This window comes from Pollachius pollachius, assembly GCF_949987615.1.
Source record: "Pollachius pollachius genome assembly, chromosome: 15".
Taxonomy (NCBI): Eukaryota; Metazoa; Chordata; class Actinopteri; order Gadiformes; family Gadidae; genus Pollachius; species Pollachius pollachius.
This window is the reverse complement of record NC_136948.1, coordinates 22,563,266-22,580,280: the sequence shown is the minus strand read 5'-3', so window position 1 is coordinate 22,580,280 and position 17,015 is coordinate 22,563,266.

The following is a 17,015-nucleotide window of genomic DNA, read 5'->3' as shown; positions in this document are numbered from 1 at the left end:
CCTTTCTTATTGGAGGAATTTGAATGAAGGTGTTCACCAATACCCCAGGGCTAGTGGGGCAATGGGTATCGCGTCTTTCCAGGTTTGACTCCTGCCTTGCTCGAATGTTTTTTAAAAGGCCCAAAAACTGATGTTGTGTTATTATACCAAAGAACACCATTAACTATCCCTAAGTAACCCTGCATAAGTTTTTTGAACAATTCAAAAATATCAAAAGACATTTCAAACCCTGTTTCTTTCAAATGAATAAAAACAGAATGAAAAACAGTGTCACGGCATCTTTTCGGCTTGTATAGCTTTGAGCAGAAAGAACAAAAGCATTGCATACCGGGATCTTGGAGACATCATCATTTTTCGATTCATCCAATTTCATGAGGGCTTAAATTCAGCTTTTCATTGCTAGTGGTGCAAAGGGTCATGTTCTCGACTGCCGATCTGAAGATTCTAGGTCCAGGTCCTGGCATGCTCCAAAGAGATTCAACGTCATAAATAGGTAAATGTGTTATTCAAAAAAAAAAAAGGCAATTTCCCCAACCAGATAGAATGGGCCACATTCTTACCTACATATTGGCAGCAATTTGACTTTTACAATGAAAAAATGGGCTGGGAATAAGGATTTTAAAGCAAGCGTCCTTTCTTGTTGGACGTCATTGAATGAAGGTCCATACATAAAGTGGAGGGCTAGTGGCGCAATGGATAACGCGTCTGACTACGGATCAGAAGATTCTAGGTTAGACTCCTGGCTAGCTCGCAAAATTTTAAAATGCCAAAACAAGTATGTTGGGTTATTATTCCGAAGAATAACATGCACCACCCCTAGATACTCTAAAGGTAGTCAATTGAGATTCACAATGAGCAATAGAGGTTGAACAAGGAATTTAAAGGGGTGATAGCATTCTATTTTACTTTTCCTTTTGCTTTAGACTGTTAAATGACGTATGTAGACATGTTTCAAGTCTGCTAAGGGAGAAAAATCTGACCACGGCTCAGAAGATTCCAGGTTCGACTCCTGGCTAGCTCGCAAAATTTCAAAATGCCAAAAAAAAGTATGTTGGCTTATTAATCCAAAGAATAACATGCACCGCCCCTAAATACTCTAAAGGCAGGCATTTGAGATTCACAATGCACAATAGAGGAAGGAACAAGGAATTTAAAGGGGTGATATCATTCTATATTACTTTTCCCTTTGCTTTAGACTGTTAAATGACGTATGTAGACATGTTTTAAGTCTGCAAAGCGAGAAAAATCTAAGCCCGATCCATGGGGAGTATTCGTTCCCACCGAGTACGAATACTCTCCCAGGCTAGCCGCAATGTTTACATTTTCTTGGGGGTGTTAGTTGCCGACTCACGCGCAAAGCGTTTGACCAATAGCAACAGAGTGGGTGTGCTGACCAATCACAGCAGTCTTGGCTTCTCGGAAGGGGGGCCTTAAAGCGCCATGAAACAAAAACGGACGTTTCTGAAAGATGCAGGAATTGGTTTGGCAGATATTAACAGTTTGAGAACAAAAACGGGTATTTTTACAATACTGGCTGTTAACCCTATTCTAGTAATCCCCCCAATTGCAATTGTAAACCCTGAGAATGCATAAAAGGGGATTTTTAAGGCAAGCAACCTTTCTTATTGGAGGAATTTGAATGAAGGTGTTCACCAATACCCCAGGGCTAGTGGGGCAATGGGTATCGCGTCTTTCCAGGTTTGACTCCTGCCTTGCTCGAATGTTTTTTAAAAGGCCCCAAAACTGATGTTGTGTTATTATACCAAAGAACACCATTAACTATCCCTAAGTAACCCTGCATAAGTTTTTTGAACAATTCAAAAATATCAAAAGACATTTCAAACCCTGTTTCTTTCAAATGAATAAAAACAGAATGAAAAACAGTGTCACGGCATCTTTTCGGCTTGTATAGCTTTGAGCAGAAAGAACAAAAGCATTGCATACCGGGATCTTGGAGACATCATCATTTTTCGATTCATCCAATTTCATGAGGGCTTAAATTCAGCTTTTCATTGCTAGTGGTGCAATGGGTCATGTGCTCGACTGCCGATCTGAAGTTTCTAGGTCCAGGTCCTGGCATGCTCCAAAGAGATTCAACGTCATAAATAGGTAAATGTGTTATTCAAAAAAAAAAAAGCCAATTTCCCCAACCAGATAGAATGGGCCACATTCTTACCTACATATTGGCAGCAATTTGACTTTTACAATGAAAAAATGGGCTGGGAATAAGGATTTTAAAGCAAGCGTCCTTTCTTGTTGGACGTAATTGAATGAAGGTCCATACATAAAGTGGAGGGCTAGTGGCGCAATGGATAACGCGTCTGACTACGGATCAGAAGATTCTAGGTTCGACTCCTGGCTAGCTCGCAAAATTTTAAAATGCCAAAACAAGTATGTTGGGTTATTATTCCGAAGAATAACATGCACCACCCCTAGATACTCTAAAGGTAGTCAATTGAGATTCACAATGAGCAATAGAGGTTGAACAAGGAATTTAAAGGGGTGATAGCATTCTATTTTACTTTTCCTTTTGCTTTAGACTGTTAAATGACGTATGTAGACATGTTTCAAGTCTGCTACGGGAGAAAAATCTGACCACGGCTCAGAAGATTCCAGGTTCGACTCCTGGCTAGCTCGCAAAATTTCAAAATGCCAAAAAAAAGTATGTTGGCTTATTAATCCAAAGAATAACATGCACCGCCCCTAAATACTCTAAAGGTAGACATTTGAGATTCACAATGAACAATAGAGGAAGGAACAAGGAATTTAAAGGGGTGATATCATTCTATATTACTTTTCCCTTTGCTTTAGACTGTTAAATGACGTATGTAGACATGTTTTAAGTCTGCAAAGCGAGAAAAATCTAAGCCCGATCCATGGGGAGTATTCGTTCCCACCGAGTACGAATACTCTCCCAGGCTAGCCGCAATGTTTACATTTTCTTGGGGGTGTTAGTTGCCGACTCACGCGCAAAGCGTTTGACCAATAGCAACAGAGTGGGTGTGCTGACCAATCACAGCAGTCTTGGCTTCTCGGGAGGGGGGCCTTAAAGCGCCATGAAACAAAAACGGACGTTTCTGAAAGATGCAGGAATTGGTTTGGCAGATATTAACAGTTTGAGAACAAAAACGGGTATTTTTACAATACTGGCTGTTAACCCTATTCTAGTAATCCCCCCAATTGCAATTGTAAACCCTGAGAATGCATAAAAGGGGATTTTTAAGGCAAGCAACCTTTCTTATTGGAGGAATTTGAATGAAGGTGTTCACCAATACCCCAGGGCTAGTGGGGCAATGGGTATCGCGTCTTTCCAGGTTTGACTCCTGCCTTGCTCGAATGTTTTTTAAAAGGCCCAAAAACTGATGTTGTGTTATTATACCAAAGAACACCATTAACTATCCCTAAGTAACCCTGCATAAGTTTTTTGAACAATTCAAAAATATCAAAAGACATTTCAAACCCTGTTTCTTTCAAATGAATAAAAACAGAATGAAAAACAGTGTCACGGCATCTTTTCGGCTTGTATAGCTTTGAGCAGAAAGAACAAAAGCATTGCATACCGGGATCTTGGAGACATCATCATTTTTCGATTCATCCAATTTCATGAGGGCTTAAATTCAGCTTTTCATTGCTAGTGGTGCAATGGGTCATGTGCTCGACTGCCGATCTGAAGTTTCTAGGTCCAGGTCCTGGCATGCTCCAAAGAGATTCAACGTCATAAATAGGTAAATGTGTTATTCAAAAAAAAAAAAGCCAATTTCCCCAACCAGATAGAATGGGCCACATTCTTACCTACATATTGGCAGCAATTTGACTTTTACAATGAAAAAATGGGCTGGGAATAAGGATTTTAAAGCAAGCGTCCTTTCTTGTTGGACGTCATTGAATGAAGGTCCATACATAAACTGGAGGGCTAGTGGCGCAATGGATAACGCGTCTGACTACGGATCAGAAGATTCTAGGTGCGACTCCTGGCTAGCTCGCAAAATTTTAAAATGCCAAAACAAGTATGTTGGGTTATTATTCCGAAGAATAACATGCACCACCCCTAGATACTCTAAAGGTAGTCAATTGAGATTCACAATGAGCAATAGAGGTTGAACAAGGAATTTAAAGGGGTGATAGCATTCTATTTTACTTTTCCTTTTGCTTTAGACTGTTAAATGACGTATGTAGACATGTTTCAAGTCTGCTAAGGGAGAAAAATCTGACCACGGCTCAGAAGATTCCAGGTTCGACTCCTGGCTAGCTCGCAAAATTTCAAAATGCCAAAAAAAAGTATGTTGGCTTATTAATCCAAAGAATAACATGCACCGCCCCTAAATACTCTAAAGGTAGACATTTGAGATTCACAATGAACATTAGAGGAAGGAACAAGGAATTTAAAGGGGTGATATCATTCTACATTACTTTTCCCTTTGCTTTAGACTGTTAAATGACGTATGTAGACATGTTTTAAGTCTGCAAAGCGAGAAAAATCTAAGCCCGATCCATGGGGAGTATTCGTTCCCACCGAGTACGAATACTCTCCCAGGCTAGCCGCAATGTTTACATTTTCTTGGGGGTGTTAGTTGCCGACTCACGCGCAAAGCGTTTGACCAATAGCAACAGAGTGGGTGTGCTGACCAATCACAGCAGTCTGGACTACTCGGGAGGGCGGCCTTAAAGCGACATGAAACAAAAACGGACGTTTCTGAAAGATGCAGGAATTGGTTTGGCAGATATTAACAGTTCGAGAACAAAAACGGGTATTTTTACAATACTGGCTGTTAACCCTATTCTAGTAATCCCCCCAATTGCAATTGTAAACCCTGAGAATGCATAAAAGGGGATTTTTAAGGCAAGCAACCTTTCTTATTGGAGGAATTTGAATGAAGGTGTTCACCAATACCCCAGGGCTAGTGGGGCAATGGGTATCGCGTCTTTCCAGGTTTGACTCCTGCCTTGCTCGAATGTTTTTTAAAAGGCCCAAAAACTGATGTTGTGTTATTATACCAAAGAACACCATTAACTATCCCTAAGTAACCCTGCATAAGTTTTTTGAACAATTCAAAAATATCAAAAGACATTTCAAACCCTGTTTCTTTCAAATGAATAAAAACAGAATGAAAAACAGTGTCACGGCATCTTTTCGGCTTGTATAGCTTTGAGCAGAAAGAACAAAAGCATTGCATACCGGGATCTTGGAGACATCATCATTTTTCGATTCATCCAATTTCATGAGGGCTTAAATTCAGCTTTTCATTGCTAGTGGTGCAATGGGTCATGTGCTCGCTGCCGATCTGAAGTTTCTAGGTCCAGGTCCTGGCATGCTCCAAAGAGATTCAACGTCATAAATAGGTAAATGTGTTATTCAAAAAAAAAAAAGCCAATTTCCCCAACCAGATAGAATGGGCCACATTCTTACCTACATATTGGCAGCAATTTGACTTTTACAATGAAAAAATGGGCTGGGAATAAGGATTTTAAAGCAAGCGTCCTTTCTTGTTGGACGTAATTGAATGAAGGTCCATACATAAAGTGGAGGGCTAGTGGCGCAATGGATAACGCGTCTGACTACGGATCAGAAGATTCTAGGTTCGACTCCTGGCTAGCTCGCAAAATTTTAAAATGCCAAAACAAGTATGTTGGGTTATTATTCCGAAGAATAACATGCACCACCCCTAGATACTCTAAAGGTAGTCAATTGAGATTCACAATGAGCAATAGAGGTTGAACAAGGAATTTAAAGGGGTGATAGCATTCTATTTTACTTTTCCTTTTGCTTTAGACTGTTAAATGACGTATGTAGACATGTTTCAAGTCTGCTACGGGAGAAAAATCTGACCACGGCTCAGAAGATTCCAGGTTCGACTCCTGGCTAGCTCGCAAAATTTCAAAATGCCAAAAAAAAGTATGTTGGCTTATTAATCCAAAGAATAACATGCACCGCCCCTAAATACTCTAAAGGTAGACATTTGAGATTCACAATGAACAATAGAGGAAGGAACAAGGAATTTAAAGGGGTGATATCATTCTATATTACTTTTGCTTTAGACTGTTAAATGACGTATGTAGACATGTTTTAAGTCTGCAAAGCGAGAAAAATCTAAGCCCGATCCATGGGGAGTATTCGTTCCCACCGAGTACGAATACTCTCCCAGGCTAGCCGCAATGTTTACATTTTCTTGGGGGTGTTAGTTGCCGACTCACGCGCAAAGCGTTTGACCAATAGCAACAGAGTGGGTGTGCTGACCAATCACAGCAGTCTTGGCTTCTCGGGAGGGGGGCCTTAAAGCGCCATGAAACAAAAACGGACGTTTCTGAAAGATGCAGGAATTGGTTTGGCAGATATTAACAGTTTGAGAACAAAAACGGGTATTTTTACAATACTGGCTGTTAACCCTATTCTAGTAATCCCCCCAATTGCAATTGTAAACCCTGAGAATGCATAAAAGGGGATTTTTAAGGCAAGCAACCTTTCTTATTGGAGGAATTTGAATGAAGGTGTTCACCAATACCCCAGGGCTAGTGGGGCAATGGGTATCGCGTCTTTCCAGGTTTGACTCCTGCCTTGCTCGAATGTTTTTTAAAAGGCCCAAAAACTGATGTTGTGTTATTATACCAAAGAACACCATTAACTATCCCTAAGTAACCCTGCATAAGTTTTTTGAACAATTCAAAAATATCAAAAGACATTTCAAACCCTGTTTCTTTCAAATGAATAAAAACAGAATGAAAAACAGTGTCACGGCATCTTTTCGGCTTGTATAGCTTTGAGCAGAAAGAACAAAAGCATTGCATACCGGGATCTTGGAGACATCATCATTTTTCGATTCATCCAATTTCATGAGGGCTTAAATTCAGCTTTTCATTGCTAGTGGTGCAAAGGGTCATGTTCTCGACTGCCGATCTGAAGATTCTAGGTCCAGGTCCTGGCATGCTCCAAAGAGATTCAACGTCATAAATAGGTAAATGTGTTATTCAAAAAAAAAAAAGGCAATTTCCCCAACCAGATAGAATGGGCCACATTCTTACCTACATATTGGCAGCAATTTGACTTTTACAATGAAAAAATGGGCTGGGAATAAGGATTTTAAAGCAAGCGTCCTTTCTTGTTGGACGTCATTGAATGAAGGTCCATACATAAAGTGGAGGGCTAGTGGCGCAATGGATAACGCGTCTGACTACGGATCAGAAGATTCTAGGTTAGACTCCTGGCTAGCTCGCAAAATTTTAAAATGCCAAAACAAGTATGTTGGGTTATTATTCCGAAGAATAACATGCACCACCCCTAGATACTCTAAAGGTAGTCAATTGAGATTCACAATGAGCAATAGAGGTTGAACAAGGAATTTAAAGGGGTGATAGCATTCTATTTTACTTTTCCTTTTGCTTTAGACTGTTAAATGACGTATGTAGACATGTTTCAAGTCTGCTAAGGGAGAAAAATCTGACCACGGCTCAGAAGATTCCAGGTTCGACTCCTGGCTAGCTCGCAAAATTTCAAAATGCCAAAAAAAAGTATGTTGGCTTATTAATCCAAAGAATAACATGCACCGCCCCTAAATACTCTAAAGGTAGGCATTTGAGATTCACAATGCACAATAGAGGAAGGAACAAGGAATTTAAAGGGGTGATATCATTCTATATTACTTTTCCCTTTGCTTTAGACTGTTAAATGACGTATGTAGACATGTTTTAAGTCTGCAAAGCGAGAAAAATCTAAGCCCGATCCATGGGGAGTATTCGTTCCCACCGAGTACGAATACTCTCCCAGGCTAGCCGCAATGTTTACATTTTCTTGGGGGTGTTAGTTGCCGACTCACGCGCAAAGCGTTTGACCAATAGCAACAGAGTGGGTGTGCTGACCAATCACAGCAGTCTTGGCTTCTCGGAAGGGGGGCCTTAAAGCGCCATGAAACAAAAACGGACGTTTCTGAAAGATGCAGGAATTGGTTTGGCAGATATTAACAGTTTGAGAACAAAAACGGGTATTTTTACAATACTGGCTGTTAACCCTATTCTAGTAATCCCCCCAATTGCAATTGTAAACCCTGAGAATGCATAAAAGGGGATTTTTAAGGCAAGCAACCTTTCTTATTGGAGGAATTTGAATGAAGGTGTTCACCAATACCCCAGGGCTAGTGGGGCAATGGGTATCGCGTCTTTCCAGGTTTGACTCCTGCCTTGCTCGAATGTTTTTTAAAAGGCCCCAAAACTGATGTTGTGTTATTATACCAAAGAACACCATTAACTATCCCTAAGTAACCCTGCATAAGTTTTTTGAACAATTCAAAAATATCAAAAGACATTTCAAACCCTGTTTCTTTCAAATGAATAAAAACAGAATGAAAAACAGTGTCACGGCATCTTTTCGGCTTGTATAGCTTTGAGCAGAAAGAACAAAAGCATTGCATACCGGGATCTTGGAGACATCATCATTTTTCGATTCATCCAATTTCATGAGGGCTTAAATTCAGCTTTTCATTGCTAGTGGTGCAATGGGTCATGTGCTCGACTGCCGATCTGAAGTTTCTAGGTCCAGGTCCTGGCATGCTCCAAAGAGATTCAACGTCATAAATAGGTAAATGTGTTATTCAAAAAAAAAAAAGCCAATTTCCCCAACCAGATAGAATGGGCCACATTCTTACCTACATATTGGCAGCAATTTGACTTTTACAATGAAAAAATGGGCTGGGAATAAGGATTTTAAAGCAAGCGTCCTTTCTTGTTGGACGTAATTGAATGAAGGTCCATACATAAAGTGGAGGGCTAGTGGCGCAATGGATAACGCGTCTGACTACGGATCAGAAGATTCTAGGTTCGACTCCTGGCTAGCTCGCAAAATTTTAAAATGCCAAAACAAGTATGTTGGGTTATTATTCCGAAGAATAACATGCACCACCCCTAGATACTCTAAAGGTAGTCAATTGAGATTCACAATGAGCAATAGAGGTTGAACAAGGAATTTAAAGGGGTGATAGCATTCTATTTTACTTTTCCTTTTGCTTTAGACTGTTAAATGACGTATGTAGACATGTTTCAAGTCTGCTACGGGAGAAAAATCTGACCACGGCTCAGAAGATTCCAGGTTCGACTCCTGGCTAGCTCGCAAAATTTCAAAATGCCAAAAAAAAGTATGTTGGCTTATTAATCCAAAGAATAACATGCACCGCCCCTAAATACTCTAAAGGTAGACATTTGAGATTCACAATGAACAATAGAGGAAGGAACAAGGAATTTAAAGGGGTGATATCATTCTATATTACTTTTCCCTTTGCTTTAGACTGTTAAATGACGTATGTAGACATGTTTTAAGTCTGCAAAGCGAGAAAAATCTAAGCCCGATCCATGGGGAGTATTCGTTCCCACCGAGTACGAATACTCTCCCAGGCTAGCCGCAATGTTTACATTTTCTTGGGGGTGTTAGTTGCCGACTCACGCGCAAAGCGTTTGACCAATAGCAACAGAGTGGGTGTGCTGACCAATCACAGCAGTCTTGGCTTCTCGGGAGGGGGGCCTTAAAGCGCCATGAAACAAAAACGGACGTTTCTGAAAGATGCAGGAATTGGTTTGGCAGATATTAACAGTTTGAGAACAAAAACGGGTATTTTTACAATACTGGCTGTTAACCCTATTCTAGTAATCCCCCCAATTGCAATTGTAAACCCTGAGAATGCATAAAAGGGGATTTTTAAGGCAAGCAACCTTTCTTATTGGAGGAATTTGAATGAAGGTGTTCACCAATACCCCAGGGCTAGTGGGGCAATGGGTATCGCGTCTTTCCAGGTTTGACTCCTGCCTTGCTCGAATGTTTTTTAAAAGGCCCAAAAACTGATGTTGTGTTATTATACCAAAGAACACCATTAACTATCCCTAAGTAACCCTGCATAAGTTTTTTGAACAATTCAAAAATATCAAAAGACATTTCAAACCCTGTTTCTTTCAAATGAATAAAAACAGAATGAAAAACAGTGTCACGGCATCTTTTCGGCTTGTATAGCTTTGAGCAGAAAGAACAAAAGCATTGCATACCGGGATCTTGGAGACATCATCATTTTTCGATTCATCCAATTTCATGAGGGCTTAAATTCAGCTTTTCATTGCTAGTGGTGCAATGGGTCATGTGCTCGACTGCCGATCTGAAGTTTCTAGGTCCAGGTCCTGGCATGCTCCAAAGAGATTCAACGTCATAAATAGGTAAATGTGTTATTCAAAAAAAAAAAAGCCAATTTCCCCAACCAGATAGAATGGGCCACATTCTTACCTACATATTGGCAGCAATTTGACTTTTACAATGAAAAAATGGGCTGGGAATAAGGATTTTAAAGCAAGCGTCCTTTCTTGTTGGACGTCATTGAATGAAGGTCCATACATAAACTGGAGGGCTAGTGGCGCAATGGATAACGCGTCTGACTACGGATCAGAAGATTCTAGGTGCGACTCCTGGCTAGCTCGCAAAATTTTAAAATGCCAAAACAAGTATGTTGGGTTATTATTCCGAAGAATAACATGCACCACCCCTAGATACTCTAAAGGTAGTCAATTGAGATTCACAATGAGCAATAGAGGTTGAACAAGGAATTTAAAGGGGTGATAGCATTCTATTTTACTTTTCCTTTTGCTTTAGACTGTTAAATGACGTATGTAGACATGTTTCAAGTCTGCTAAGGGAGAAAAATCTGACCACGGCTCAGAAGATTCCAGGTTCGACTCCTGGCTAGCTCGCAAAATTTCAAAATGCCAAAAAAAAGTATGTTGGCTTATTAATCCAAAGAATAACATGCACCGCCCCTAAATACTCTAAAGGTAGGCATTTGAGATTCACAATGCACAATAGAGGAAGGAACAAGGAATTTAAAGGGGTGATATCATTCTATATTACTTTTCCCTTTGCTTTAGACTGTTAAATGACGTATGTAGACATGTTTTAAGTCTGCAAAGCGAGAAAAATCTAAGCCCGATCCATGGGGAGTATTCGTTCCCACCGAGTACGAATACTCTCCCAGGCTAGCCGCAATGTTTACATTTTCTTGGGGGTGTTAGTTGCCGACTCACGCGCAAAGCGTTTGACCAATAGCAACAGAGTGGGTGTGCTGACCAATCACAGCAGTCTTGGCTTCTCGGAAGGGGGGCCTTAAAGCGCCATGAAACAAAAACGGACGTTTCTGAAAGATGCAGGAATTGGTTTGGCAGATATTAACAGTTTGAGAACAAAAACGGGTATTTTTACAATACTGGCTGTTAACCCTATTCTAGTAATCCCCCCAATTGCAATTGTAAACCCTGAGAATGCATAAAAGGGGATTTTTAAGGCAAGCAACCTTTCTTATTGGAGGAATTTGAATGAAGGTGTTCACCAATACCCCAGGGCTAGTGGGGCAATGGGTATCGCGTCTTTCCAGGTTTGACTCCTGCCTTGCTCGAATGTTTTTTAAAAGGCCCCAAAACTGATGTTGTGTTATTATACCAAAGAACACCATTAACTATCCCTAAGTAACCCTGCATAAGTTTTTTGAACAATTCAAAAATATCAAAAGACATTTCAAACCCTGTTTCTTTCCAATGAATAAAAACAGAATGAAAAACAGTGTCACGGCATCTTTTCGGCTTGTATAGCTTTGAGCAGAAAGAACAAAAGCATTGCATACCGGGATCTTGGAGACATCATCATTTTTCGATTCATCCAATTTCATGAGGGCTTAAATTCAGCTTTTCATTGCTAGTGGTGCAATGGGTCATGTGCTCGACTGCCGATCTGAAGTTTCTAGGTCCAGGTCCTGGCATGCTCCAAAGAGATTCAACGTCATAAATAGGTAAATGTGTTATTCAAAAAAAAAAAAGCCAATTTCCCCAACCAGATAGAATGGGCCACATTCTTACCTACATATTGGCAGCAATTTGACTTTTACAATGAAAAAATGGGCTGGGAATAAGGATTTTAAAGCAAGCGTCCTTTCTTGTTGGACGTAATTGAATGAAGGTCCATACATAAAGTGGAGGGCTAGTGGCGCAATGGATAACGCGTCTGACTACGGATCAGAAGATTCTAGGTTCGACTCCTGGCTAGCTCGCAAAATTTTAAAATGCCAAAACAAGTATGTTGGGTTATTATTCCGAAGAATAACATGCACCACCCCTAGATACTCTAAAGGTAGTCAATTGAGATTCACAATGAGCAATAGAGGTTGAACAAGGAATTTAAAGGGGTGATAGCATTCTATTTTACTTTTCCTTTTGCTTTAGACTGTTAAATGACGTATGTAGACATGTTTCAAGTCTGCTACGGGAGAAAAATCTGACCACGGCTCAGAAGATTCCAGGTTCGACTCCTGGCTAGCTCGCAAAATTTCAAAATGCCAAAAAAAAGTATGTTGGCTTATTAATCCAAAGAATAACATGCACCGCCCCTAAATACTCTAAAGGTAGACATTTGAGATTCACAATGAACAATAGAGGAAGGAACAAGGAATTTAAAGGGGTGATATCATTCTATATTACTTTTCCCTTTGCTTTAGACTGTTAAATGACGTATGTAGACATGTTTTAAGTCTGCAAAGCGAGAAAAATCTAAGCCCGATCCATGGGGAGTATTCGTTCCCACCGAGTACGAATACTCTCCCAGGCTAGCCGCAATGTTTACATTTTCTTGGGGGTGTTAGTTGCCGACTCACGCGCAAAGCGTTTGACCAATAGCAACAGAGTGGGTGTGCTGACCAATCACAGCAGTCTTGGCTTCTCGGGAGGGGGGCCTTAAAGCGCCATGAAACAAAAACGGACGTTTCTGAAAGATGCAGGAATTGGTTTGGCAGATATTAACAGTTTGAGAACAAAAACGGGTATTTTTACAATACTGGCTGTTAACCCTATTCTAGTAATCCCCCCAATTGCAATTGTAAACCCTGAGAATGCATAAAAGGGGATTTTTAAGGCAAGCAACCTTTCTTATTGGAGGAATTTGAATGAAGGTGTTCACCAATACCCCAGGGCTAGTGGGGCAATGGGTATCGCGTCTTTCCAGGTTTGACTCCTGCCTTGCTCGAATGTTTTTTAAAAGGCCCAAAAACTGATGTTGTGTTATTATACCAAAGAACACCATTAACTATCCCTAAGTAACCCTGCATAAGTTTTTTGAACAATTCAAAAATATCAAAAGACATTTCAAACCCTGTTTCTTTCAAATGAATAAAAACAGAATGAAAAACAGTGTCACGGCATCTTTTCGGCTTGTATAGCTTTGAGCAGAAAGAACAAAAGCATTGCATACCGGGATCTTGGAGACATCATCATTTTTCGATTCATCCAATTTCATGAGGGCTTAAATTCAGCTTTTCATTGCTAGTGGTGCAATGGGTCATGTGCTCGACTGCCGATCTGAAGTTTCTAGGTCCAGGTCCTGGCATGCTCCAAAGAGATTCAACGTCATAAATAGGTAAATGTGTTATTCAAAAAAAAAAAAGCCAATTTCCCCAACCAGATAGAATGGGCCACATTCTTACCTACATATTGGCAGCAATTTGACTTTTACAATGAAAAAATGGGCTGGGAATAAGGATTTTAAAGCAAGCGTCCTTTCTTGTTGGACGTCATTGAATGAAGGTCCATACATAAACTGGAGGGCTAGTGGCGCAATGGATAACGCGTCTGACTACGGATCAGAAGATTCTAGGTGCGACTCCTGGCTAGCTCGCAAAATTTTAAAATGCCAAAACAAGTATGTTGGGTTATTATTCCGAAGAATAACATGCACCACCCCTAGATACTCTAAAGGTAGTCAATTGAGATTCACAATGAGCAATAGAGGTTGAACAAGGAATTTAAAGGGGTGATAGCATTCTATTTTACTTTTCCTTTTGCTTTAGACTGTTAAATGACGTATGTAGACATGTTTCAAGTCTGCTAAGGGAGAAAAATCTGACCACGGCTCAGAAGATTCCAGGTTCGACTCCTGGCTAGCTCGCAAAATTTCAAAATGCCAAAAAAAAGTATGTTGGCTTATTAATCCAAAGAATAACATGCACCGCCCCTAAATACTCTAAAGGTAGACATTTGAGATTCACAATGAACATTAGAGGAAGGAACAAGGAATTTAAAGGGGTGATATCATTCTACATTACTTTTCCCTTTGCTTTAGACTGTTAAATGACGTATGTAGACATGTTTTAAGTCTGCAAAGCGAGAAAAATCTAAGCCCGATCCATGGGGAGTATTCGTTCCCACCGAGTACGAATACTCTCCCAGGCTAGCCGCAATGTTTACATTTTCTTGGGGGTGTTAGTTGCCGACTCACGCGCAAAGCGTTTGACCAATAGCAACAGAGTGGGTGTGCTGACCAATCACAGCAGTCTGGGCTACTCGGGAGGGCGGCCTTAAAGCGACATGAAACAAAAACGGACGTTTCTGAAAGATGCAGGAATTGGTTTGGCAGATATTAACAGTTTGAGAACAAAAACGGGTATTTTTACAATACTGGCTGTTTACCCTATTCTAGTAATCCCCCCAATTGCAATTGTAAACCCTGAGAATGCATAAAAGGGGATTTTTAAGGCAAGCAACCTTTCTTATTGGAGGAATTTGAATGAAGGTGTTCACCAATACCCCAGGGCTAGTGGGGCAATGGGTATCGCGTCTTTCCAGGTTTGACTCCTGCCTTGCTCGAATGTTTTTTAAAAGGCCCAAAAACTGATGTTGTGTTATTATACCAAAGAACACCATTAACTATCCCTAAGTAACCCTGCATAAGTTTTTTGAACAATTCAAAAATATCAAAAGACATTTCAAACCCTGTTTCTTTCAAATGAATAAAAACAGAATGAAAAACAGTGTCACGGCATCTTTTCGGCTTGTATAGCTTTGAGCAGAAAGAACAAAAGCATTGCATACCGGGATCTTGGAGACATCATCATTTTTCGATTCATCCAATTTCATGAGGGCTTAAATTCAGCTTTTCATTGCTAGTGGTGCAATGGGTCATGTGCTCGACTGCCGATCTGAAGTTTCTAGGTCCAGGTCCTGGCATGCTCCAAAGAGATTCAACGTCATAAATAGGTAAATGTGTTATTCAAAAAAAAAAAAGCCAATTTCCCCAACCAGATAGAATGGGCCACATTCTTACCTACATATTGGCAGCAATTTGACTTTTACAATGAAAAAATGGGCTGGGAATAAGGATTTTAAAGCAAGCGTCCTTTCTTGTTGGACGTAATTGAATGAAGGTCCATACATAAAGTGGAGGGCTAGTGGCGCAATGGATAACGCGTCTGACTACGGATCAGAAGATTCTAGGTTCGACTCCTGGCTAGCTCGCAAAATTTTAAAATGCCAAAACAAGTATGTTGGGTTATTATTCCGAAGAATAACATGCACCACCCCTAGATACTCTAAAGGTAGTCAATTGAGATTCACAATGAGCAATAGAGGTTGAACAAGGAATTTAAAGGGGTGATAGCATTCTATTTTACTTTTCCTTTTGCTTTAGACTGTTAAATGACGTATGTAGACATGTTTCAAGTCTGCTACGGGAGAAAAATCTGACCACGGCTCAGAAGATTCCAGGTTCGACTCCTGGCTAGCTCGCAAAATTTCAAAATGCCAAAAAAAAGTATGTTGGCTTATTAATCCAAAGAATAACATGCACCGCCCCTAAATACTCTAAAGGTAGACATTTGAGATTCACAATGAACAATAGAGGAAGGAACAAGGAATTTAAAGGGGTGATATCATTCTATATTACTTTTCCCTTTGCTTTAGACTGTTAAATGACGTATGTAGACATGTTTTAAGTCTGCAAAGCGAGAAAAATCTAAGCCCGATCCATGGGGAGTATTCGTTCCCACCGAGTACGAATACTCTCCCAGGCTAGCCGCAATGTTTACATTTTCTTGGGGGTGTTAGTTGCCGACTCACGCGCAAAGCGTTTGACCAATAGCAACAGAGTGGGTGTGCTGACCAATCACAGCAGTCTTGGCTTCTCGGGAGGGGGGCCTTAAAGCGCCATGAAACAAAAACGGACGTTTCTGAAAGATGCAGGAATTGGTTTGGCAGATATTAACAGTTTGAGAACAAAAACGGGTATTTTTACAATACTGGCTGTTAACCCTATTCTAGTAATCCCCCCAATTGCAATTGTAAACCCTGAGAATGCATAAAAGGGGATTTTTAAGGCAAGCAACCTTTCTTATTGGAGGAATTTGAATGAAGGTGTTCACCAATACCCCAGGGCTAGTGGGGCAATGGGTATCGCGTCTTTCCAGGTTTGACTCCTGCCTTGCTCGAATGTTTTTTAAAAGGCCCAAAAACTGATGTTGTGTTATTATACCAAAGAACACCATTAACTATCCCTAAGTAACCCTGCATAAGTTTTTTGAACAATTCAAAAATATCAAAAGACATTTCAAACCCTGTTTCTTTCAAATGAATAAAAACAGAATGAAAAACAGTGTCACGGCATCTTTTCGGCTTGTATAGCTTTGAGCAGAAAGAACAAAAGCATTGCATACCGGGATCTTGGAGACATCATCATTTTTCGATTCATCCAATTTCATGAGGGCTTAAATTCAGCTTTTCATTGCTAGTGGTGCAAAGGGTCATGTTCTCGACTGCCGATCTGAAGATTCTAGGTCCAGGTCCTGGCATGCTCCAAAGAGATTCAACGTCATAAATAGGTAAATGTGTTATTCAAAAAAAAAAAAGGCAATTTCCCCAACCAGATAGAATGGGCCACATTCTTACCTACATATTGGCAGCAATTTGACTTTTACAATGAAAAAATGGGCTGGGAATAAGGATTTTAAAGCAAGCGTCCTTTCTTGTTGGACGTCATTGAATGAAGGTCCATACATAAAGTGGAGGGCTAGTGGCGCAATGGATAACGCGTCTGACTACGGATCAGAAGATTCTAGGTTCGACTCCTGGCTAGCTCGCAAAATTTTAAAATGCCAAAACAAGTATTTTGGGTTATTATTACGAAGAATAACATGCACCACCCCTAGATAGATAGTCAATTGAGATTCACAATGAGCAATAGAGGTTGA